A 22,861-nucleotide genomic window follows, 5' to 3' on the forward strand; every position below is an offset into this window, starting at 1 on the left:
GTGACTAAGAACTCAAACCCACTTCTGAGGAAGTTTTGGGAGGATGCTTTATTGAATCTTGCTTTTGGATTTCTTTCTTTAATATCTTAATATTTTGTAGCTCTTTTAACAGTGATCCATGAATGGTAAGCATCTTCACCCCCTCTTTTTTTTTTTTTTTTGCAGTATTGTGATATGAAACTCAGGGCCTTGTACTTGATAGGCAGGTGCTCTACCACTTGAGCCACACCCCTGGCCTAGCATCTTCATTCTTGAAGTTTAGACAAGTACAGAATTCTGTGTTGGCAATTATGTTCCCTCAGCAATTTAAAGATATTCCATTATTTTCTGGACCCCATTGTTGCTGATGAAAAGTCTGCTGTTAGTGCCAATAAATAATCACTATTCTGATGTTTTAAAATATAGTCTCTTCATTTTTAGTATTGTACAGTTTTTTGATGTTGTATTAAATGCATAGGCTTTTTTTGTTTTTTAAAGCTTGCTTGGACTTCGTGAGAGACTTCACTCTCAGGGTTCATATTGTTCATCAGTTTTGGAAAAAAATTCTCAGTGATAATCTTTTTTTTTTATAATTAAGCCCATTTTAAGCTGGTACATAAAAAATAAAATTGTACATATAATGGGGTATCAGTATCTATATACATTGTATAATGTTTAAATCAGGCTTAGTCATTACCTTTTCAAATATTGCCTGTCCCCTACTCTATTTTATTCTTCTGGAACTCTGTTATTAAAATATATAATGGCTTGGTGTGGTGTTGCACACCTGTAATCTCAGCATTCAGGAGGCTGAAGCAGGAGAATCATGAGTTCTAGGCCAGCCTGGGCTACATAGTGAGATTCTGTCTCAAAAACAGAAAGAAATCAACAAACAAAAAATTCCCAAACCTGTCAGCCCTGTAACAAACAAAATAAAACATCTGAAACAAAATATATATTAATCATCCTCATTTTACCCTTTAAAAAATGCTAGTTCAAGTTTTATATTTCAGGACCTCTCTTTGCTATATTCTGGGTATTTCTTTCCCTCTATATTCTAATTTACCAGTTTTCTCTTCACTTGTATCTGTTTATACCTTAAATACAATTTTTAAATTTTCAATGACTTTTTATTCCTAAAAGTTCTGTTTCATTCTTTTTCTAATGTTTTTTTCACACAGTATTTTCCCTTTATGTTTTTATTCCATATTTCAGATTGTTGATCATTTAAAACATTTTTTATACTTAGTCTCTTCACATTGTCTTATCGATCTTAGCTCTTGGGGAATGGTTATCTTATTGATTGTATCTGCAAATGTTCATTGAGGGTGGGTCATTTATTTCTGTGTCATGGAACTGTTGAGTGTGACCTCATCTTCCTTGGGATATTTTTTTTTGCCCTATGGAGTTCTAAATTTGGAGGTGGTATGATATTGCTGGTTTGCATTGGCTCCCAGTGGGCAATCTTGGTAGTTTGATTTGTCTGAAGGCCATTTTTAATGTTTGCTTTTTGACTTGGAAGGCTATAGCATACTACTGCTTTGATGTGTCATGAGAAATGTTTTCACATCCAGCAGATCCATCAGACAAGGGAAATGTATGCAGAGTGGACTGAGTGCAATGTACATCAGGAAATGTTTTCATTTTTCTACCCTGTGGTATTCACACCCACTCTGTTGGGCCTCCCTTTTCCATTCTTTGCCACAATCTCAGGCCTATCTTACCTTTCTGCTCACATCCAGTTATTTGAACTGTCTCATTTCAATAACAAGGACTCGTTTTACAGGTATTAAAATGTTCAGTCTAGTCTGTTAGAATGTCCATATTTAATAGACCACTTCAAGCCTTGCTCATGGTTGTCTGATTTGGGTAATGGAAGAGGGTCAGGGCCTATTTTTTCCCTTTTTCCATTTCCAGTTCCTTTACTCCTTCCCTGTGGGTGGGTTTTCCAGGGTGAAGGAGAGGGACCTAGAGGAAACAGATCTAAAGTCCCTGCCCTTGGTGCAGTTTTTGACCAACGTTGGCTGGTGCTGAACATCTGCGATGGTAGCAATCCTAGTCCTGGCTCTTTGTGGGTCCTTTTTACTGTCTGTTTCCCTGAAGTGGTGATGAGCTGTGTGCCAGACCTCGGGGGACTCTCACAGCCTCTTTCTGCCGAGGCAGTCTTCTTGGGTGCAATGCTTTGTGGTGGCTGAATCCAGCTGCCTGGTATGTCGTCACCTCAGCCCCGTGGAGGGCACTGCATTTAGTTAAAAGTTGGAGTCACAGCTGTTTCCCATCATCACCCAGTCTCTTTGCTGGCAGGACACAGGTGCTGTCCCTTGGTTTATGTGCACCCTTTCAGATTTGGCAAGACACAGGCAGGGCGTGTCCCAAGAATATGACTCTGTTCTACATGGGGGAGGAGGGGATGTTTCAGATTCTGTCACTTTAGTAGGCGTCAGACAGAGGGTGAGAGGCAGGTGTCTCTCTACTTTGGCATCACTGTCCCATCCTTAGAAGTGCTCTCTTTGGGGCCACCTCCCTGGCTCAGGAGAGAGGGGTAGTCCTGTCTGTGTGAGCCCACACCTGGCTGTCTTCCAAACTCCTGTGTTTATTGCTGTAGGCTTTTGAAGGCTGGGTGACGTGCAGAAGGAGTCCAAGGGCCATTTTGGCTCCTCTGGTCCTGCAACACTCTGTCTATACAGTGCCTCTGTTGTCTGAGGGGACATCATCGGTGCTTCTTAGGTTTGGGGCTTCAGCTGGAATTCTGAGATAACACAAAACATTCCAGGTAACACCTCTTCTCTCATAGTTCCTTATCTTTTCTTTGGGAAGGTGGGCAGAGGTTTTAGATCCCTTTTACTGGGCAGGTGATGCTTCAGGTTCTTGACTTTATGCTGGGGCCTCAGGTCTGACTCTCAGCTTTTTGGTGCCCCATGTAATCTTCCAAGTCCGTCTGGCCCTTGGACCTGTAATCAGTCCAGGTCCCACAGGCTATCATGGCTTTAACCCCTCAGCTCATCACTCAACTCTCCATTCCACTCTCTTCTCCTTCCTGGGACTGAGGAATTCCCTTTCCTTTGTACTCAGCTCATTTTGTTCAGCATTTCTCTTCCTCATAAAAAGAATGAGTTCTCCATTCTTTGCTGATTTAAACATGATCTGCCATATCATCAGAACTGGAAATTTGCACCTGTATTTTGTAGCTCACTGCTACTTTTATCACAAGGATGTTGCGAAGACAAGCAAGGTAATGTATGTGGATATGCTTTGAAAGCATTTACAGGGCTGGGGGTGTGGCTCACGTGGGACAGCGCCTGCCTAGCAAGTGTGAGGCCCTGAGTTCAAACCCCAGTACCGCTGAAAAAAAAAAAAAGAAAGCACTTATGTCTTTATGAGGAAGGGATTTTGATAAGTATACCTTGCTTAGTTTGTTAAGTAATTCTCCCTTAGAGTGGACATTCAATAAAGCTCTATTTGTAAGACGAAATTCAGAAACCAATGTGACCTGATATTTAATAGTTTATCTCCTTAACTATAGCCTCACTTTCATGGCACCTAATGAGTTCTAGTCTGTCTGATAGAACTTACTCATTTCCAGAATGTGTAAAATTTTCAGGATGCTAGTCCACTGTTACTCCTTTTTAACAGCATTGATATAAGAGGCATACAATAGTTCTGCATTACAATTTCTACTTGGTACACTAGGTGTGTTTGTCAGTGTTCTGTTACTGTAACAAATATCTGAGATAACCTATAAAGAGAAAAGGTTTATTTGGGTTCACAGTTTTGGAAGTATTATGACCAATTTCCCCTGTTATATTTGGGCCTGTGACGAGGCAGTGTATTGTGGTGGGAACATATGACAGAGCAAAGTTGTTTACCTCATGGCTGGGAAGTAAAAACAGAGAAAGGGGCTGGTGTCTGAGTATCCTTTCAACAGTATGATCCCAATGACTAAGATCCCCTCCACCGCTAGGCCCTGCCTCTTAAAGTTTCCATTCCCTCCCAGTAGTGCCAAACTTTGGACCAAGCCTTTAACACATGCGATTTTGGGGGTCAGTCAATGTCAAAACTAGAGCACTAGGTCTCTGTTGGGTGCAATAAGAACGTTAGATAGACTCATTCTGCTGCTAGTCACTTACAGAGCCAGACAGGACAAAGTATGTCCATCAGTCATCAGTCAGTCAGCCCATGTTGAATGAGAGCTGACTGAGTTTGACACTGCACCAGCCCTTTGGCAGAGGGCATAACAAGCATAACCAGCTTTGACAAGCATGTATGAAGTGCTCACCAGCCACCAGACAGACAGAACTGATGAATGAAGCAGAAGGGCACCTGCCACCCTTGAGTGTGCAGTGGCCACCGGCTGACATGGCATTGGACTGTCTTGCTGCTATCCGTTATCACAGCTGCACTTGTTGGGAAGTGAGGGGACCTGCCAGACTCTGGAAGTCTTAGGGGTTTGATGCTTCTGATCCCACCAAGCATCACAGCTATTAAAAAAACAAAACAAAACAAAACAAAAAACCAACCCCTCGTCCAGCAGTCAGGTGGCTTTGGCAGAAAGGAATCAAGCAAGTATGAAAGACTGAGACTTTTATGAGACTGAGCTGCAGTCTTTGTGCCGCTGAGGTTTACCTTTGTTGTCACCTTCCCTTTCCATTCCCTTCCCATTGCCGTGGAACTTTGTCACGCCACCCTCAGAGATCTAGGGCTCTTCCCTTTTGTTTCTTCCATCTGTCAAAACATGCCTGCAGGAAAAAGGCCTTGTAGCGGTGCTCCGGCTCATCCTGGCAGCCTGGGTATGTCTTGGGTGAGCTCGGTTCTCCCTGAAGTCTACTTTGTCAGGGGAGAGCATGTGGTGGGGTAGGAGGAGAGCTATCCTTTTAAGGATGTGGTTAACAGCTCCTCTGGGAGGGCAGAGCCACCTGGACCCTGCTCAGAGGGAGGCTGGAATCATCTATTTACATTTTTGTATAAATTTAAGCCATTTTATCTTCTCTCTGAAGTATTTGCAAGTTCAGCCTTTTCTCTAATTGTGAAATAAAAGATTCTGTCTCCTCTCCAGGAATTTTAGGCATCAGCAAATAAGTTCAGAGAGAATTAGTAAGACTAAAAATCATTCTATGGATGATTCTACTGAGCCTGTGGTTTCAGGTTAAATCAGGCAAAGGAGTTATCTAAGATGACAGATAGATTTCAGGCTCTGGGTGGATTCAGGATTGGACCTGTGGAGAAGGATTCAGAGCTTCTGCCTGAGTTCAGCAGAAGTCATTAGGTGATTGATTAGTGATGTCTGCCCTGGCTCAGCATGGAGGCAAGGCAAGGGAGCTGCATATCTACTATTTTAGCCATTCCCTAAGAGTTGGAGAAATGTGTAAGTTAGTTTTTATATAACTGGTTGACTCTTATCAGCTCTGTCAAAACAAGTAGCCAATTCAATGAAAAGTAAAAATCAGTTGAAATATGTTTGGTATAATATAGGAAAAAAACCCCTCCAAAAACCTACCTATTTAAAAAATTATACATTTCACCTTTTATTCAGCTAGCCTGGTACATCGCAGACATATTTTTAAAAGTGCATTAAATCTGAGTGCTGCTAATTTCTGATCTGCTGGAGTCCTAGATAGTGCTTGATAGTTTGATTGTACTTTCTTTCTTAGTATTTTTCAAAGCATCTCACACAGATTGCCTCATTGTCCTCTCACTTGATCCCTGGGATGGAATGGTTTCTACTGTAGGTGGCAAGATGAATCACATGACCTGCCACAGGTAGTGTGGCAGTCAGGATCAGGTTAGGTGACCCTGCTCTCCTATTCTGTACCATGAACTCTCTGTGACCCCTCTGGGGTCTCCTTGACCTAGTGAAAATTTCTATCCCTTGACTGTAGTTGACATGCTATCTTGGGCAGAGACTGTGTTGGTGCAGTGACTCAAAATAGCTGTCTGTCCCTGCTTAAGAGGCTGCTCTTCTGTGCAGCAAACTGATGAATTAGACCCCACTGCTTTGATAAAATACTTTGGGGCTCATAGGATGGAAAATTTTGTTTGGAAATGGAAATATCCCATAGCCATTCATGCCCTGAAGTTGTTAGCTAATGCTGTTTGAGTCACCTCTTGCCATCTCTGGCACCCATGGAGGGCCTCCCTGTGGTCTACCTAGAGTGGTCTGAGTTTGGCCATATTAGGCTTTCTAAGATGTCTTGCTTTCGAAGTGCCTTTCAACCTGCCAACACCCAAGTGAAGACCCAGAGCAAGCCATGCATTTAAACGGCCAAGCTGCAGGGAGAGCTAAGTGGAGAGGCCATGGGATGTGTGAGCCATTTACTTAACATAAATCAACTTTTGGAGTGCGAGCGCCTTAATGCATTCCTTCATTATAAACAGTTTAGAGTCATGACAGCCAACGTCTTCTCGTCCCGCTTTCTTTAGCGCAGGCCTCCATTTGAATCTGTTTCTGCAGCCTGGGGCCCTGATGATTTTGAGGGATGGTGAGGAGGCCATGCTGAAGGAAAAGAAACTCTTGTCATACAGCCTTGACTTCTGGAGCTTTAGCTTCTTCTTGGGTGCTTGTTGTTCCCAGCAGGCACCTGGCTAAATGCAGTATACCATATTTCACCTAATCCTCACCTCTGATTTATGGGTGGGGGAGGGAGGATGGTTACCTTTTATAGAGAAAACCAAGGTTTCTTAGTGCCTCAGGTCGCTCAGCTAATAAGTGGCAGGGCTGGAATTAGAAGCTAGATGGCCTGTTTCCGGAGCCCCTTGCTCCTAAAAGCCTTACCATAATCAGACTGCTTTGCTTCTAATTTGGATGGGTTGTTGTTGAGCTTTTGGGCTTTTCTGTGTTGCTTAAATAGCAGCCCATGTGCTGGCTGGACAGCCTGTGAAGGAAGACTGGATGCAGATCTGCCCCAGCCAGAAGGCCTCATGGAAGCAGTGTCAGCACAGTGATAGACTGTGCTTCTCCCAGCCTTGGGTTTAGAGTGGTGCGAGCACCAGTGGTGCTTTCAGGTCCCTCACCACAGCCTGCTCCAGGGCTTGTACTCCACTCTGCCTGTACCACAGAGTGGGAACAGCCAGGGAATCCATTTCGGTCTAAACAGGGGTGGGTATATTTAGATACAGTCTCTCGAGACTGTCATATGTGTTTATCTGCATGCTTGGAGATCAAAGTCAGGGAGGGGTCAGGAAGAAAATGCTTGTGTTGACATCCAGTTGACACATGGCTCTTTCCCAGGGCCATGGGGCAGCCTGAGACATAGGGACTATTTTAGGGTCTTCCTTTATCAGTTTGGAATTGTCCCTGTCTGCACTGCAGTCAGAAACAAGCCGGATCTGCCTTTCCAGACATGAGGAAAAAGATCATCACGCAGGGTTGCCTTCCACTCCAGTCTCTTCCCAATAGGCTCACACGACACAGGGCCCTTTGTTTGCCCTCCCCAACCCACCGGCAGATGTAGCTTTCTGATTCACTGTCTAATTCAGGGCAGAGACTTGCAGAGCAGTGTCAAGAGGGTCTGTTTTCACTTCTGGATGTTACACATGCTTAATGTTCTTGCTTTGAGTGTGTTCCAGGAGGATGCAATAAATAAAGAGGCATGTACCATCCATCGCCACCTAGGCTGCAAGGCCCATGTGGAGAATGCTGCTTTGGGGGGAAACCATGTTGTTTTCTCCCCTCCCCACCTCCTTCCCTCCATCCCCCCACCCTCCCTTTTGCCTGCCTTTCTTCTATCTTTCCTTTCTCTTTCCCTCCTTTCCTCTTTCCCTTCAGCCCTCTTTTCTCCTTTTTTTCTCCCTCCCTTCCCTCCCTCTCTTGATCCATTCCTTGCTTCCTTGTTTCTTTCCTTCCTTCCTTCCCTCCCTCCACCCTATCATCTCTCCTCTGCCTCCTGTCTCCCTCCCTTCCTCACTTCCTCACCTTCTTCCCTTTCTCCCTCCCTCCTTCCTTCCTTGAGAAAAATGTACCATCATGCACCGCCAAAGCAGTTCCCCAAGGGCTGTCAGGGCATCAGGGATCATGTCTCCTTCACCATGTATTTTGCACTCACAAAAATCACTTGCCTCTGGCTTTTCCAAGTTCACTGCCATTGTTGTAGAGTCAACCACGCTTGTACTGGACCGTTGCTGTTTTCCATGAGGTGACCTTCTGCTTTGCGTAGTGGGCTTATTAAGTGGGGCTGCGCTATTTTTAAGGCTCAGGATGCCTCCTGCTCTTTGCACATGCAGTTGCTGTGTTTGGAGGACACATAGTTCTGCTGACAGTTCTCCACACACTGAAATGGACCTAACGTCCACGGAATGTAGGAGAGGACAGAAGCACTGGCTGGGACAAGATGCATTGTCATCACCTGGGCCAAGCGTTCAGCTGGGCTTGTGAGAACTAATTAGCTCTAACTTCACGTTAGCGGGGAGGTCAACCACCATTCAATACAACGTGTTGCCCATTTGAGGATGTGCGGACATTTGTTTTAAGTTGTGTTTCTTTTACGATCAATTGGAAAATTTAGTTTAGTGACAGCAAATAGCTGTGTATGTGAGTTTGTGAGTGGTAGGTTGGTAAGAGTTTGGGGCGTTGTGTTTAAATTTCAGCATCATCTAAACTTCTGGGTAAGTGTTTGATATTGTGATATTTCACATATAAAAAATGATACTGGTATTTAGGCTTTGCAGTTGATTGCAGCTATGTCCTTTCTAAGCTTTTCCTTAGCCTTTTTTTTTTTCAAGACAAAGGGAAGACTTTAATATATGTTTAGACCAAGGTACATAACGATATAGATCACAGTTTTAATTTTTTTTTTAAGAGGAAGGGAAATAGTTTTGGCTAGATTGAGCTATGTTGGGATTTGGAAATAAAAATGGTGATACTTCATTGTAGACAATATATTGTAGATAGTATATATTGTAGGTAGATGGTAGATAAGCCATGCCTTAAATTAGAAATTTCATGTGAGTTGTGTCATTTAATTCTCATAACACTCCTGTGTTGTAGAGATGAGTATTTTAGCTGACCCAAGGAGAGAATAGGTTAGAAACAGGTAATGCCAGGTGACCTATAGGAGTTGGATCTGGATATAGGGTATAGGGCTTGGGCTTTGGGAGTGGGTAAGAGTTAATGCCTTAGGCCTCTGAGATTGGGAGAGTTAGAACAGAGCTCTTACACAAAGCCCTTAAAGAGCTTAATGAAGGAATATGAGGAAAACTGCTTCCCTTTCTAGACTAAACAGCAAGGAAGCTTACCATCCATTCTGGGCTTGTTGAATCACCTACGAGAGAGAGAAACACTAGGCCTATGCCACTCTCAGGTCTAGAGTCTCAGTTTATGACTGTGCACCAAATAACACTTGGTCAACATGGATTGTGTACATAGTGGGGTCCCATCATATCCTGGTAGCCATGTTTGTGAGAGTGCACTATGGTATTGCCTGTCACTGAGGTTCTTAGAACATATCTCCATCAATAAGTGATGCATGATCAGATTAGCACATTACAGGAAACTTAGAAAATTAGCATAACTAAATGTAGGGTGTGATGGATGAATGACACTCGCCTACTATATACTTTAAAATGTATGATGATTGTTTCAGTCACTTTGGCTGCTCTAACAAATTATTATAGACTGGTGGCTTAAGTGGCAAATATTTATTTCTTACAGTTCTGGAGTCTGGGAACTTCAAAACCAAGGTCCCAGCAGATCCGTGTCTGGTGAGGGCCTACTTCCTGGATTGCAGACAGCTGACTTCTCACTGCATGGTCACTGGGGAGAGAGCTGAAGAACTCTCTCATGGCTCTTCTTAGAAGGGCACTGCTCCCATTTGTGAAGGGTCTTGGGATCTAATTATTTCTCCAGGCCCCAACTCCTTGAGCTGGGGTTTTTATTATTTTGTAAAATAGAAAAGCAAAAACAAAAACAAGAAATAGAACTAGGATAACTGATCTGTAGGCCTCTTTAAATGTAACACAGACAACTGAAGTACACTTCTTATAGCTCAGGACTCTTCATATTTTCTTACAATAAGCAATCCTGGCTGAAGGTGAGCTGACAATAAAAAAAAAAACCTTCATAACAAAATAAACTACAATGAGGAAAAGTCAGCAGATACAAGAAGCAGAATTTCTCCCACAAGAACTCAAGCATCAGGACAATACAAAAACAATATAAAACAAAGTTGCTTAAAAATTTGAAGAGATTGAGGAAGAAATAGAAAATATAATAAAATATTGCTATTGGATAAAAAAGATTTGAAGAAGGGCTCTTGTACTTATAGAACTGAAAAACACATTGCAATAAGTACTTAGTGGCTGAGTTAAACATAATAGAAGATAAAATTCATGGATTGGAAGACAGATTTGAAGAAATTGCTCAGAAAGCAGCACAGAGATATAAAATATTACGTATATGGAAGAACAATTGAAAGAACTGGAGGCAAGAATGAAAATATTCATTATATGTCTTAATGGAGCTCTTAAGAGACAATGGAGTGAATGAAGAAAAGGCAGTATTTTAAAAGCTAACATCAAGAATATTTCAAAGTTTAAGAAAAATATTGATTTTTAGATTGTAATAGCACACTGAGAATTAAGTAAGGTAATTAAAAATATATCCACCTCTGGACTCTCAATGTAGAAAACTACTTAAATGTCAAAGAAAATGAGGAAATCTTAAAAGCAAGCAGGAAGAAAAGACAGATTATTTCTCAACGAACAGCACACTTCATCAACCACAAAGGAAGCCAGACAACAATGAAATAATCCCTCAGAGCGCTCGGTGAGTATCAAAGTAGAATTCTGTACAAAGCTAGGTTATTCAAGAGTTAAGATGAAAAGACATTTTTCATACAAAGACTGAGACTGTTTACCTCTTGCTAAAAGAGCTTCCAAGGGACACAGTTAATAAAGAAGGCTTCATTTTCTTTTAAAGAAGACTTAAGATTCAGGATGATTAAAAATTAAGGTGGTTTTGAAATATGAACAACCATAAGGAGGAAGGTCAGTGAGAGATGGGGTGGGTGCAAAGATCAGAATTGAATGTATTCTAAGGGTTTGGTATTTTCCAGAGGGCTAATGAGGTACTATTTAAAATATCTCTTAATTCAAAAGAAAAAAGGAGCACTATCCAGACCTTGACTCTTTGACACCATCATTATTAGTAGACTAACAACTAACATATATTGAGTTTTTTTGTGTGCAAGGTTTTTCATTTATGTTATTTCATTTAGCAGCCATATGGAAAAGGGAATGTTCTGGTTTTGAGAGGTAAGCAAACAAGGGGCCTTTGTACCCTCATCACTCAAATGATTGGTTAGTAGTGTGCGTGAACCCAGGTCCCGTGTTAGGAAAAGTAAGTGGACTGTGAGTTCTAACTCAGGTTTGCCCAACCCTGGACTCCCTGATCTGTTCTCTACAGTGACTGCCTTCACTGCTTCCTTCTTTCTGGAAGAGTCAGGCATTAGCTCTTCCTTTGTACTTCCTGTACATGGAGTCCCCACTTTTCCCTCTCACACATTCTGTGGTCTTTGTGGTCTTTTTGTTCCATTCAAACCTGATACCTTGGTTGTATTGCTACTGTATGTCATGTGGACTAGCTGAGTCCTGGGCTTGCTGGCTCTCCCCAGTCTCTTTGTGGTACTCAGACAACATCGTCAGCACAGTGTTGCTAGGAAATGATCATAGCATTTGGAGCACGTGTTCTCTCTCTTCTCTCTCATACACACCTGCCTTTACCATCTGTTCAGGATGCTTCTGGCACCTTGACCCTGCCTTGCTAAGATGCTCCACTGCTTCTGGACTGTGAGTCTTAGAGCTTGGATAATTCAAGGAATTATCAGTGGGAAAACCAGTGCCCGGGGTTGCTAAGCTACACTGGACCTGTTCTAGTCACACATGGAGAAGAGGTGCCAAGAGTGAGATGTCCCATGTTTCAGGAATTTTCATTCAGTTTCCTATGTTTTGAACAAAAAGGCCAAATCTGCTTAAGTCTATTTTATATCCGTATAGGTAGATTATATATATGTGTACACACATATTTACATGTGTGTATACTCCCCCTCATATATATATATATATATATGTATATGTATACATATATATATACATATACATATATATGTATACATATATATATACATATACATATATATATACATGCATACTGAATTAACTGATGAAATCTGTGAAAAGAGTTTCTCTGTTGTTTGTTTTTGCTACTTTGTTGTTTAATCACTCATTGTGCTCTTTGGTTTCCAGAATTTTCAGTTTCAGGCTAACACAGTTAATTAGGTAGCCCCACATGACCTGGCTCAAGGGAAGGGAAAGGAAAGCTCTGAATGTTATTTAGGTTCCTACCGTTGGCTTCTCACACTCTGCCAGCATTCTCTTGAGGGTTGTTCTTGGTGCATTTGGGCAGACCTGAGACCAAATTCATACAGAAGGAGTCTTGATTTAAACTGCTGGTGTGAGCAAGCCTGGCATACAGATGGTGTCATTTAGACAAACGAAGGCTCTTTGCTTGATGCTGATGGAAGCTGTGGGCTTTTCCAGTCTGTTTTGCCCAGAGGGCCCTGGCTATAGATCATAGCATTGTCACAACGGCCTGTGTTGTTGAGGCCCATGACCTTGGTTTTGAGGCAAAGACATTTAACTTCCCCAAGGGTGTGGCAGAGGACTGGAGTAGACTTTTCCTAGTGGGGTCGCCGGGGTTTGTGGAAACAGCATTTATCTTGCGATGGAAAGAGCTGGGTTCATGTTTTGACTCACCAGCCATCTCAGACGTAGTCTTGGTAAGGCCTTTGAGCCTTAGTTTCTCTAGCTGAGAATTGATGGTGTTTACCATCACTGTGAAGAGAATTGAGTGATATAATGCAGGAGAAAAAGCTTTTGTAAACCTTAGAACAACGCAGATAGAAGGCATTGCGTCTGCCAGTGCTTTGGGTGTGTTGTGGGAAGTTAATGACCCTGGCTGTGCCATATTTCATTGCTAAGAATGATGAGTGCTGTCAATAAATATCGATTAATGATGAGGTGGAGAAACTGTTTGACTCAGTGTGGAAGCCAGTGCTTTATAAATTAAATGCATGCATTCATTTGGTCATTCACAGAGCAAATATTTATTGAGTGCTAAACAGAGGACACTGGGAATACAACAGTGAATAAAAAAAGTGGACTTGTGATTAACACTTCCTCTGGGCTTCACAGAATCAGAAGTAGGTGTGTTGTTTTCATAGAGTTAAATTTATTCAATAGAAAAGGTTGTTCTTTGTGCCAGTAGTGTATCTATCCTGCTCTGTGGTATTAAAATGTCTTTTCTTTTGGGCAATGACAGGGACAGAAGATGGTAGTTACTGTTTGAAAATTTTCTTACATAGTAAAATAAGAAAAGGTGTTATTGGTCCTTGAAATTCAAAAGTCTAGGACCCACTGATCTGGCCCAGTCTCCCACCCAGTACAGACTTGACCTTGACTTAGCATCTTAATGGGTGCCATTTGGTAATTCTAGGGAAGGGGACTTCACTGTCTTCCAAATGTAGCCACTCTGGTTTTAAGTACCATTTATTTTTTGAACGTTCTTTCTTATATTAAGTGGAATTCTGCCATCCCATAACTTCTGCCCATGAGCCTTATTTCTTCCATCTGGAGCAGATCACTCCGTTTTCTCTCTCCCTTCCACCTCGACACCAGATTCTTGAAGCAGAACAGTGTTTCTTCTAAGCATATTTTCCAGGCTTCTTTTTCTCCTTTCCTTACCCAAGTTCCTTCACAGCTTCACTCTCACCCTTCACCCTCCTGCTCCTCCTCTGATCCCTTCTGCTTAGCCAAGGTTCCTGTTGATGTCTGCTGCCCAGAAGGGTCACAGGCTTCAGCTATGAACTGACTGCACCTAGTGCCCAGCCTGCTCTTCCCTTATTCTTGGCTTTGAACTTGGATTAAGGACATAAAGACAACATTTGTCTCTTTAGCAGCTGTGCTATATTGTTGACTCATTTTGAGATGAAGTCTTCTAGCACCCCAGGGTCCTTGTCCTTTAAATTGCTGATAAGCCAGAGTTCCTCTTACCTTATGTTTGGACAGTGCAATTTTCTCATCTAAGTGCAGTCCTTTACAGTGCGCACCTATTATATTTCATCTTGTCAGTTTGGTCTGTGGTTTCAGTGTGTTGAGGTCATTTGAATCCTGATTCAGCCTTCCAGCTTACTAACTATTCCTCCCAGATTTGTGTCGGCAGCATGTTTGACAATTTTTTCTTCATCCAGATTTTTAATTCAATGTTAAAAAAGTGAGAGCCAAAGACAGAGACCTGTGTCACATCAGTAGAGACCTTCCAAGTGTGACTCAGGGCCCTGGCATCTGTGCATAGACTCAGTGCATCTGTGAATGCATGCATCCGTCCGAACATTTTGTGTCTTCTGACCGCAGGTCCACCTAAGTGTCTTGCCCATGGTGGTCATGGGAGTTCTATTTCTGACTCTTTTACTTATCATTCTTAAGGCAATGTTAATTGTGCCCATAGTTGAACCATTGTTGAACCATTGTTGGTATGATTATGACTTCCAAGTTTACTTTTTTAGCCCATATATCTGTCTCAAGTTCACATCTTTAATTTTTTAGTAGGCATCCCCAGAGTGTTCCAAGTTCAATGTCCCTGCCTTCTAGAACCCTTTTGTCTCTTTCTGGGAACACTAGTTCATGATTGTGTCACCAAGTTGGCCAAGTCAGATACTTGGGAACCATTCTCAATGTCTTGGTTTTCTTCGCAGTCCACAGCCAATTCAATCAGCTGTCCTTAGAGATTCTCCCTCCTAATATGAACAACCTACCTCTCAGTCTCCAAACTGCCTGTCTACACAGCTGTAATCTTCTGGCTAGAGTCCCCATTCCTGGTCTTGTTCCTTCTAGTTTGTCAACTACAACCTCACCAAAACGTCCAAACACAAAGCATTGTTCTGCATCTAGCCCTTTACTGATTCTCTGAGTGCTGTAAATGATTGTTGTTATTTCATTGTCTGGCCTTTGTCTTACCACCCTAATCTCTTACTGTCCCTTTTACCAACCCTACATCCTCGATGTCCTATCTATGACTGGCTCCCAAAGTGCACTATGTTAGCTCATTTTTGGTATGTCTTTCCTTTATATTTGGAATACCTTTCCACTCTTTCTTGTCACTAACTTGTATTCCTTCTTCAGGATTCTTATCATGCATGACTCCTTGTGGCTCCTCCTGCAGCTCCAGACTCAGTTAGGCATCTCTTCTTTGAGCTGCCATGATGGGTGCTGTAAGCATACCCTTCAGATAACGTGTCACATGATAGAGTAAATGCTTGTCTGCTTCCCCTACTCAATTGGGGCTCCTTCTAGGGCAACAGCTATGCCCTCTTTATCACTGTTGCCACAATTCCTAGCATACAGTAAGTGCTTAGGATTTGTTGAGCCAATGGGTGAATGAATGGGCTGACCAGTAATTTCTAATTTAACCTAGTCTGAGTGACCATTAATTTCCCCCTTCAGTAATGCTCCATGATTCTGTGTCTGTGGAATCCCTTTGATTTATTGGCCTTGTAATCCTATTAAAAAAAGGAACAGAGGTACTTTGACATTGATTAGGTTTTTTGCTCCATCGACATTCCAGGTTGTCTGCTTTCTAATCCACTCTAGTTACGTGCTCCTCTGACCCTGTATTAGTCAGGGAGGTTGAGCCCCAAATCTCACTGGCTTGGTATAAAGGAGTTTATTTTTTCAGTTGTGGCACAGTCTGGGGCAGGTGTTCCTTGCTAGGTGGCCTTCCATGTAGTGAGCCAGTGGTCCAGGTCACTTTCATCTTGCAGTTCATAGGTTCAGAAAAACACCTTCCTGCTAAGGTATGGAGAGAAAGGATTGCAGATGAACAGACAGAGAGGCGATATGAAGGGTTATGTCTCACCTGGCTCTGCTCACATTTTATTGGCCAGAACTCTGCCACATAGCCACACCCAACTGCCAGGGAGACTGGAGGATGTGGGCTAGCGATGATGCGAGGAGGAGGAGGGAACACAGGTTTGACAATAGCTTGTCATTGCCTCTGTTTCTGGGTTCTGGCCTCATGTTTCCCTAGCTGCATTCTGGAGTCCTCTCAGCCAGGCTTTCTCTGTGCTCCGGCCCTTTGGGTTTTGGTCTTTGCTCTTTGCTTCTGTCCTCCCATCAGTTGGTACTTATCTGCTTTTTGCTTGCCGACTTGCCTGGACTTTACTCCTCATCTCTCCAGTTTCCTAGAAGCAACACTTTGCTTTGTTCACACCTGGGTCTGAACCACTGGATCAGGCAGGTACCTGCCTGCCATTGCCCCATCTTTCTGGAGTGACAGCCCTCCTATTCCAAGTCCTAGCCCAATAGAGGTCAGTCTTTTCACTTTGCTGTGACTCACAGTCTTGGGTCTGGGTTTGAACTCTGTTTTAAGAGACAATTGAGGAACTTCTAAAACTGCAGTGAGACCACTGGAAAACACAGCCATTGGGAAGTCCCCCAAAGAACAGGGCCATGTGTCTTGAAGAAGACGAGCCTTACATATATGTAAAAAGTTGCTTCAAAAACTTTCTAGAGGTTTGTTGCTACAGCAGATGTTCTTTTGTTATTCTGAAAAAAGAAGCAAGTATGTCACATTTTAGTGTGAGATCTTTGGGTAAGAAGCAGGCATAATTCACAGATCCTGGAACTTGGAGAGGTGGTTATGGGTTCCTGAGAGAGGGTAAGTGATACGCTAGAAGAAACTATGAGTAGGAGACCCCCTTTCAGGTGCTCTGGAGCTTACCTGCTGGGGAGCAGGACATGGATGAGCAAGCTCCAATCTCTTTCCATTGTGGGATCCTTAAAAAATAGATTTCCGAGTGTCATGCTTTTGGCTCATTCCTCTTTTGAGAGATGTTCATACAGAGTATTTGTCTCTGGGTAATATTTCAAAATTCCTTTATAAGTAGAAGGGGTCTTGTAAGGCTTTAAGCTGGAGCTGTGATGCCTGAATTCCATACCTACTCCCACACCCCTTTGCTCTGCAGGTTACCACTGGGACAGGCCATTTCTCCCTTGTTTTCGTGGTTTATTAATGGGAGGGGACAGAATGACTTCAGAAGGCTTCAATGCGAAGTAATTCATGTTTCTGAAGTAATTCATGTTTCTGAAGTACTGTGCAATACGTAAGTGCAACATGTTCATGGGAATTCAAAATATAATATACTTTTATTAGGTGCTTTCTCTGGCTCCTGGTTCTTTGCCTCTTGTGTTAAGACATGCAAGTTTTTGTACATACTGTACATTTTTTTTTGTGGTACTGGAAATGGAACCCAGGGCTGTGTGTATGCTAGTCAAGTGCTGTTATCACTGAGTTGCACCTCTAGCTCAAAATGCTCCTTGAACTTGGGTGCCTCTCCTAGGGAGGGCCCTCTGTGGGTTGGGAACTGGAGAGGAGGGAGGGGGCCAGGAAGCCAACACCTGTAAGCCAGGGAACTAATTGCAGAGCCACAAGCAAAGTTAAAGTGCATGTTTTGCTTCCAGCCTGCTTGGATGGCACTGGTGGCTTGATGTGTTAGTCCCTCTGTGACTCAGTCTTCTCATCTGTGAAACAGCAACAGTAATGGTGCCCACCTTAGGGGGCAAATAAATTAATATGTATACAGTTGTAAGAACAGGGTCTGGCCCATAGTCAGTGATCTACAAGTATTAACTACTGTTCTAGCATGAATTTCAGAAAGGAGCCCTGTCTCAGATTTCTTCTCCTTTGTTCTTGCTGAAGGAACAGCCTCCTTCTAGGTGTTCCATACTCATGGGCCCAGGCTGGCTCAGATTATGTGAGGAGGTAACCATCAATGCACAGAGAAACCCGTTTTGCAGTGTGTAGTGTTTAGGTGAAGTGGTTATTCTGTGCCCTCAAAGCGTTGAGGGGCTTCTGTGGGCTGATCTTTTTGAGACAAGACAGTACTAAATGCAGGGAGGCTGGGCTCCAGACCTGAGTCACCCCTCCTGGTAGATCTGCAGGGCTCTGTGACGCTGGCTTTCTGAGTCTAACCAAACTGAAGCTGTTCCTGGCCTCAGAAGCCCGCTTTCACCTCTGGCTCAGGGTCCTTGAGGACTGAACCTGCTCCCTGTGCAGTAAAAGGGCTGGGACAGGAGCTCCCCAGAGAAGAGCACTGTGTGAGCAGATGGGCAGTAATGGCACTGCCTTGCTGGCAGGCTGAGCCTCTCTGTGTGTTCTCAGCTCCTCTCCAGCCTCATGGCCTTGGATAATCCATGGGTGAGGGTAGGGGACAAGGGGGGACTGAGCACCTCTTGGAAGGAATGGGATTTATCATTAAGAGGTGAAAAATTAAGTTTAGGAAATGGTCACTGGTCACATGGTGAGGCACCATGCTGGGTGTATGCGGGGTGCTCGAATGGTGAGACTGGACACCTGTCCTCGGGGGCTCATGATCTCTCAGGGGAAGATGAGCACATACATAAGACAGGTGGTGGCAAGTGTGGGCATAAAGGTGTAGGAATGGGACTGTCACACTTGCTGCACTGTAAGAGTCCATGGGGCCCTGATGGGCTCATCTGGTGCCTGCTATCTATCCAGAGACTTTACATTTGAAAATAACTATCTATTATAGACAACACATAACATAAACTTCATAATCTGAAGCATTTTAAGTGTATGGTTCAGTAGTGTGAAGGTTATTCACATTGTGAAACAGATCTCCAGAGAAGCTGAAAGCTCTGTACCCATTGAACAGCTCTCCTTTCTACTCCTTTCAGCTGCAGTCCCACCATCCTCTGCTCTGTTTCTGTGAGTGTGACTGCTGTGGACACCTCCATGCACTGTTTGTCTTTTGTGACTGTCCTGTTCACTTAGAACAGTGTCCTCAAGGTTCACCCATGTCATATCACATGTCAGGGGTTCATTGCTGTTTAAGGCAGAATAATATTCTATTGTATGGATGTGACCTTGACTTACTGCCTGTGCTTCTACTGATGGACATCAGGTTGTCACTTCTTAGCTGTTATATAAATGTGTGAGACCCCACTTTTACTTCTTCCGATTCATATCCTGTAGTGGATTGCTGGATCATAGAGTAGTCATGTTTTTAATTTTTTGAGGTACTGCCATGTGTTTTCCATGCAACTGTACCACTTCACATTCTACTAACAGTGTACAAGGCTTTCAGATCCCCACAGCCTCCCCAACACTTGTTTTCTGGGTTTTTTTGGCAGTATTGGGGTTTGTTAGGCAGGTGCTCTATCACTTGAGCCATGTCCCTAACCCTTTTTGCTTTAGTTATTTTTACAACAGGGTCTTGAGTTTATGTCTGGGCTGACCTGGACCTTGATCTTCCTGTGCATGCTTCCCAAGTACCTAAGATGACAGGCAAGCACCACCATGCCCCGCTTTCCTTGGTTGAGATAGGGTCTCATGAACTGTTCGCCTGGGCTGGCTTCAAACCTTGATCCTCCTAAACTCTGCCTCCTGATAGCTAGGATTACAGGTGCGAGCCACTATGAGGCTTGTTTTCTGTTTTTTGCTTAAGCCATCCTAGTGGAAATGAGGCGATAACTTAACTCATTGTAGTTTTGGTGTTTTGTGATACTAGTTGTCTGTATATTATATATGGAGAAATGTCTTTAAAATTTTTTTCAGTGCTGGGGAGGAACCCAGAACCTCATGCATGCCAGTGATGTGTGCTCTGCCACTGAGCTCCAGCCATGGCCCCTTTGACTGTTTCAAGTCAATACTCAGAGACTTTCCTTTGTGTTCTGCAAAGGAACTCCTCAGGCATCAGGGATGGACACGGCCAGTTCAACCCTGCCCCAGCAGAAACCAAGGTTAGCAAGTGCTTTCCCATGCAGAAGTCCCACCAGGAAGGGTTACTCACCCGAACTGGCCAAAGAACCAGCATCCCCTGGAGATTCGTAACTGCCCCCGCCTGCTGCCTTCAGTTTGAGATGATTTTACCCAGATGACATATTATTTTCCTGTTGCTGCTGTAACAAATTATCACAAACTTCGTGTCTTAAGGCAGCACACACTATTATTGTACACTCTGGAGGTGAGGTGTTTCTCATGGTCTGCAGGGCTGCATTCCTCCCTGATGTTCTAGGGGAAGAATCTGCTTCCTCCCTTTTCCAGACTTTGGAAGACGCCTGCATTCCTTGGCTCAGGGTCCCTTCCTCCATCTTCAAGGCCAGCAGTGTAGCATCTTCTTTCTGCTCTCCTGACTCCCTGAAAAGGACCCTGTTGATTATCTCAGATCCACCTTGGTAATCTGGATCATCTCCCTATCTCACAATCCTTGCCTTTATCCTATCTGTAGGTAACATATTCACAGGTACCAGGGATCAGACATGGGTATGTTTAGGGCCTGCTGGTCATTAGTTAGTCTATGACACTGGGCCTTTGCTACACAAAGGGCAGTTTTTGCAGAGAGGGTCCTATCTCTGGGCCTTCTAGCTCAAGACTTGGCCCTGGGTTAATAGAACCAGCATTCAGGAAACTGGAAGTTTGGGCTTGAGTTTTGCTTGACCTTGACCTGTCATCTAGGGGAAGAGGCTTGCTTCCTCTGCACCCCAATGTCCTTTCCTTCTCGGAACAGGCCCATCCAGCTCACTGCAGCTGAGGCTACTCCCCTTCATCATCCAGCTCTCTTCCCATCGGTCACAGGAAGATGTAGCAGCCCTGAAGGGGTAGGGAGGAAGGTATGTGAGGTTTTGGGAACATGGTTTCTAGGGACCAATTAATGAAAAAGGAAGACAGGAAACAAAGGACACCAAGGTGCCATCATGGCCCAGGAGGCCTGTGCACATTCTCCAATCCCTACATGGAGCTCCTTGAAACAACAAGCAAAACTATTACCTGCTCCCTAAGCCCAGTTAGGTGTATAACTTGTACATTGGCTTCCTGTGAAAGTTCAGTTATCCCTCTTTTCCAATTCATGCCTGATAAGGGAAAATATCTGTGAACTTCTGGCAGATGGAAATGCGTGTCCCCAAGGCTCAGATGCCCTGTTAACCTCCTCTGTGTGGTGGCTGGGACGGGTGGCTGCATTCAAGCAAGGGAGGCTCTTGTAACCCTGGGCGTGGCAGTGAGGAAAGGACAGATTTAGTTGTTGTTTGTCCTCTTTGGACAGGTGGCCCATCCCTGCTCTGCAGTGGGCTGGGAGAGGTGGCTGAGGACAGCTGGCATCCTTCAGTATGTGACTCTATGTGACTCCATTATTGCCAGCTGGAGGGAATGTTGGCCTTACATGGCTAACCTTCAGAAAGCACACAGTGGTACAAATGCACCCCATTTGTGGGGTGTCTCTGCTGAGGATCAAAGAGGTTAAGCTCATTTAGTAAAAATCACACAGCCATAAAGTTGAGTCTCAAACAGAGATGAGTCTAATGTCTCATTAGATGCTTGATCCCAGAACACATCTTCTTTCTACTAATGCTGCCTTATATCTCCTGGATTCTTGGGAGTGGGGTGTGGGAGCCAAGGATGGTGGGGGAGGGAGATCTGAGGTACTGAGGCACTGACCCACAGTCAGCCAAGATGCCTGGAGCTAACCTTTGGGCCAGTCTTATCTTTGCTGCTTTGGTTTCAGGTCCACATTCCACATTTGGCCACAGATTCTGAAAGAACAAGGTCCCTGGCTGGGCAGAGTTACTCGAGTGTGTGTGGGTGAAGGTGCAGCTGTGGCCTGTCCTTCCCAGGAAGCTGTGGCTCACCCAAGCCAGGGAGTATTCTGCACAGCTGGGGCTCCCACAACTCTGGCCTCCGCAGTGGCCCCTGGGTGGCCCACAGCCGGACATTTCTGTGCTGTACGCTATGGGGGCTGCAAGGTAGGATGGCTGGGCTCTGCTTTCAGGGTTACTCCCAAGCATGGCAGAAGCCATGTGCATACTGTACGGGTACGAGGAAGGCCGTGAACCACCTGGGTGAAAGTGGCCTTGCTCTGCACCCACAATCCTCACTGGTGACTCATGTGATTGTGTGTATTTTGGGTAACCATGCTGTCATATGCAGGATTTACCTTCCTCGGGCAGGAGGCAGCCGCACCCCCTTCCCATTGTTGATCTCTTTTTACAACTATGTGATCACCAAGGATTTGGAGGTGGGGTGGCAGCCTTGGCTCAACGTGGGGAAGGTAGGCCAGGTATTTGCCATCCTGAGTGTGAGCCTCAAGGCTATAGTTTCACAGAGCAGTTTGCCTCTTTATCATGTGCTGAGCACGCAGTGTCTGCAGCTTCAGGCTGCTGGGAGCTCACCCGTACCAAAGCTGTGTTTTGTCCATCTGTATTTTGTCTGAAAGGACATTTCCAGATCAGTGCCCATGCCCAGTTCCCCTGTAACCGGGGAAAATCTGGGAGCTTTCCGGTTACCCCGAAGCCTCTGCATCTATGCCGACTCCCCCTTAGTGCCATCTTAGATGGGGGTAGTTTGTAGTTAGTGCTGCCTGGCAGATTGGGAAAACCAAAGGGGGGAAGGCTGTGAAGCAGGGCCGGGACTCCAGCGAGTCTCACTTCCTCTCTGATCTTCAGTGCATCAGAGAGGGCCAGGAAGATCAGCCTTCAGAATCGGTGGCATTTTAGAAGCTGGGTGCTATGGGAGTGAAGGTCCCACACATCTCCCCTTGGGGAGGCCTGCACGGAGACTGTTAGCCACGCTGGCAAAGATGGGGGTGGCCTCGGGAAGTGGCTGTTGAGTCAGCAGGTGCTTTGCAGGTTCAAGTGTTTGTCAGCATTCGAGGAGGGAATTCAGGGTGCCTGCGGGGCCTGAGGAGCCCTGTGAACAGCTGATTTCTTTTGACAGCATCTTCCAAACAATAAACAACTCCACCACCCACATGTGAATTCTAGAATATGTGGATGCCAATAAAAGTGTGTAGGATCTTCGAGTTCATTTGGTGAACTCCTTCAT

General features: G+C 44.2%; 1 protein-coding gene across 29 annotated transcripts in view; it reads left to right on the top strand.

Annotated features, from left to right (window-relative positions):
- The window catches only part of Cacna1c (calcium voltage-gated channel subunit alpha1 C), a 644,607-nt gene that overhangs the window by 97,334 nt on the left and 524,412 nt on the right, over positions 1-22,861 (top strand). The window contains exon 1 of one of the 29 annotated variants that reach the window (XM_074076404.1): positions 9,611-10,735. The exons of the other annotated variants lie outside the window; for them this stretch is intronic. The gene's annotated coding sequence lies outside the window, so the exon portion shown is untranslated. Of the gene's footprint in view, positions 1-9,610; positions 10,736-22,861 lie in introns of those variants that run through there. 29 annotated transcript variants of the gene reach the window in all.

This window comes from Castor canadensis, chromosome 6, assembly GCF_047511655.1.
Source record: "Castor canadensis chromosome 6, mCasCan1.hap1v2, whole genome shotgun sequence".
Classification (NCBI taxonomy): domain Eukaryota; kingdom Metazoa; phylum Chordata; class Mammalia; order Rodentia; family Castoridae; genus Castor; species Castor canadensis.